Raw genomic sequence first — 4,228 nt, forward strand, 5'->3', positions numbered from 1 at the left:
AATTGTATTTTATAAATAATGTTGGTGTTCATTGTCTCGTCAGTGTTGTCTTTGCATAGTATATAGACTTCTGTTTTGTGCCTGGTTTTGAATAAATTTGGTGTTAACTGTCATGTAATATTTTGTTGATTGTTTTTGCCAAATGTTGGTTATTTTCTGCTGAGTCAATGTTGGCACTTGTGTTATTGTCATGTGTGAGAGTCATTACATTAAAGGTAACTTTTCTTAGGTGACTGTTGGCTATTGTGTTAATTTTGTGTGTATAAGCTAGTACACCACAAATGGTAACTTTGCATACGTAGGTCAGTGTTTTGAGAGTTTTCTATATGGATGTAATGTTTTTTTTAAAGGTGGAAGAGTCGTTTTCGTCTATAGATTGACAAAAGTTATCCCACCTTTGTTCTACTGCTGTAATTTTAGTTCTTTGATGTAATTATTTTTCTGTTAGTTAAAGTTTACATCTCTCTGTTGAGTGTGATAATAAATTGTAGTCTGATGATGTGTGGAATGAATGTATAGGGTTAAATTTTTATGATTATATATAGTGAGTGAAAAGTTCTGTCTCAGAACTGTGTTAGCTTATAGCAGATTGCATTAATTGCCTTAATGACTTTCTCTTCCTGTGCCTGACATGTGTGTGAGGGGTGTTGTTGATAAGGGTTGTATTGACACAGATCCTTCTTCCGCTCGAGTCAAGCTCGCGGGCTGGAGGTTGGGGTTAGTGGTGGATGGGTGGTGCTGGAAAATAGAAAACGAGAGGGGCAGGCAGGATTCCACCACAGACTAGTATATTGTGGAAAACGTGTCAAGGTTTTAGGAATACACTGAGCAGCTGCTTGTATAATACAGTCATTACTGCTGCCACAGAGTCGTCTATTGTGGGCTTACAGACGATGGTAGGATTAAATTCTGCAAGAGCAGGAGTGGAAGGCCAATTTGCTTGATTCATCTTAAGGACTGACTTGTGCATGAAAATAAGTAGAAGAACCTACCATGAAAAGAGAAAGGTTGTGATCAGAGAGAATACACTCTATGGAGTGACTTCTCCTATAAGTATGAGCACTTTTCCATTGGGATGATGTCCATTAAAGTCCCACAGGATTAAAAAAAAGAGAGTAACCATTCAATGAGAGAATCAAGGGCTGATTGATCATAGGTCTCTCCAGGAAACAGGTAGGTAGAAAGAAGAAACAGTGACAGTACAACCCAAGGAAACACGAATAGCTATGGCCTCCAAGGTGTGTGTTGATTGTCGAGTGGGTTGTTTGCTGATAAGCTAACAGTGACATCCTTCCATTCCACAGCTTGTCATTTCTGTACAAAGAAAACAATTGAAAGATGATTGTACTGGCAGGTTTCAGAAATACTCATGTAAAGAAAGACATACAGGATGGTAAGAAGCAATTAGTGATTTGGTGTTATTCATATTAGAACATAAATCTCGACAACAATTCCACTGTATCAAGGTGGTCATTTTATTTATATGTAGGTAGAGTTGGGTGGAAAACCCTTTGTTCACGATCATGTCTTTTTTACACTGTCTTTATTCTCGGGAGATCTATCGACCTCGATGGATCCTGCCTTGGGTCGATTGGGCAGGTCTTTGCTGTTGGAAGAGGATTCAAGCGACTGAGGACGTAAACAAATGATCGTTTTGCATCGTGAGGTGGGAGAAGAAGATGTATTGAAGGAAATACCCTGAAGCCAGAACCAAAGGAAGTGGATCTTGGGATTTGCTGGAATGTATGTCAGGGACAAAGATGTGTTGAAGTTGATTCATCAACATTTTTTAACCATGGAGGTCAAAAGACATTTCATTTGGTTTGAGAACGATTCTTTGGAAGCAGAGAGAGATCCGTCTGCACTACTACTGTAGTAATGGAATGAAGTGCAGTAGCATCCATTCAAGATAAACATTGCGGACAGCAGCTTTCGAACCTCAGGATAAGTAATGTTATGAATTGTTTTCAAATGCTGCACCTCTTTTCTTCCAACCGTTTAGCACAAAAAAACAAAAGTAGACAGGTGAGAGCTACGCTATTGCCAATGAAGGTCCATTCTATACTCACAGACATCGTGGTCCTTGCTAATTGCAACAAGCACACGTCAAGAAACCACGATGTGGCAACCTTTAAGTGACTGAAGTGCTGACACTGGAAACATCTGAGAGGGTTTGGAATGTATGGCTGTACCCTGCAATTAAGATAACCTGCCTTGATGGTGGCAGGTGGACGTGGTGATGTAAATGTCAGAATGAGGATATTGGTAGGTATAGTAATTCCATCTTTGCAAGTGGAGATATGTCTTACTGCAGAAACTCCTTTGATGGAGAAACTAGCAAGAATCTCAGACTCAGGGATGTTCTTCAAATCCCTCTCAACAATAACTCCTTGTGACGAATTCAAAGCAGCATGAGGTGTAACCTCCATAGGTACATCCCCAATCACCTTTGAATGCAAGAGGAGTTCACAGTGTTGAGATGTGGATGTTTCCACTAATATGTCACCAGATTGAAGCTTCTTTACTAACTTTGGAGAGCCAGCAAGTTCCTCTAGTCCCTTCTGAATGAAAAAAGGGGGACATTTTCCTACAGGTTTGTCTGAAAGAGAATATTGTATAAGAAAATTAGGTACCACAGATGTTGGAGATTGCTGCTCAGAATCTTCAAGGCATGGTCGTTTAGCTATGAAATATTTTTTCACTATTTTATTTGAGATCTTATTTAGAAAATCCTTATAAAAAAAGGAATATTTCAGTGCCCACTGACCCCATCCACCATGGAGCCCCTAGGAGGGGATGCAATGACAATGCCAAAGAAGGACACTGCATCATCATCAGGGTTTCGTGAGCACTACACCCATATACCAGCATCAGATGATGTCCACAACACCTGTGGACTTTGTGGTGATCAAGTAGATGTTTGTTAGGTATGACCTTAAAAGTACCATACATGGATGTCAAGAATAATTTTACAGTTACTGGTTATGAAGAAGTATTATATCAAAAACATATGTATTTATTATCTATAGAAAATTATAAAGAAAAACTGTTGTATAACCAGATAAGAAGCTAAATTAAGTGAGGATTTGTACAACTTAATAACTAGCTGGATTAAGACAGGATTATGTGTAATCTGATGGAAGCCTGGATTAAGACAGTGTGGCCTTTAAAAGTACCATACATGAATGTAGAGAATAATTTTACAGTTATTGGTTATGAAGAGGTATCATACCAAAACATATGATTTATTATCTATAGAAAATCATACAAGGCATATTTTCTCTTTTTGTTGCATTTTACAGTATTTATCCTACTTTTTATGTAAACATTTATTAGCTTATAACTTTTAGATATCTGACCTTTGACCTTATCATACAGTAGTTTCCACTGTTCTAAGGCTTGAATAAAATTGAACCACAAGATGATAGACCGCAGACAGTTTGTTCTTGAGTAGAAAAGAAATGAAAATGATTCTCAACTGAGTGTCCTAGAGACAAACAAGAAAGAAAGATAAAATACAAGGACATACTTACGTTGTAGTTCCACATTCATATCTAAAGTTTATAAAACACTTTGATACTGTTCAAGTAACTTCATTATCTCAATTAATTGATTCTAATAAAAAAAGTCAAAAATAGAAATTTTACAATTAAGAAAAAACACTGTTTACTTAGTGTTGTCTGACAAAATGTCATGCCACATTGGCTGATGTGGATTTACAATGGATTTTGTCTGTTGCCAAAAAAGAAGAAGGCAAGAAACAAAGCTCATAACAAACCTAATATCACTGCAGATGACTGGTGTAATATAATAAAAAACACTGGATGTTACATTTAACTCTCCAGAAAGTTTAAAATATATTCTGTTTCTGATTTTCTAGAAGTAAATATACCACAATAAAATATCTTAAATTCAATATTCCATACCAAATTTTGTAGATTTACAGAATAATAATAATGCACAAGATAAAAGCAGATACTCGAAATTAACACTTCCATGAGTGTTAAATCAATATGTAACCATTAATGTACAGACACAACAAAACTCACAGTACCTAATGTAGATTTCAGTGTACACGTCCTTGTTAACATAAAAATGAGAATTTTAATTAAGGATGTTAAATAAACTTTCATTCATAAATACAACAAGTAAAATAAGTGACTGCTTATAATATAAAGTTGTTTTCTATGTTAAAATAAATATACTTTTCTTATTCTCAAAATTTTCA

This window comes from Tachypleus tridentatus, chromosome 4, assembly GCF_004210375.1.
Source record: "Tachypleus tridentatus isolate NWPU-2018 chromosome 4, ASM421037v1, whole genome shotgun sequence".
Classification (NCBI taxonomy): Eukaryota; Metazoa; Arthropoda; class Merostomata; order Xiphosura; family Limulidae; genus Tachypleus; species Tachypleus tridentatus.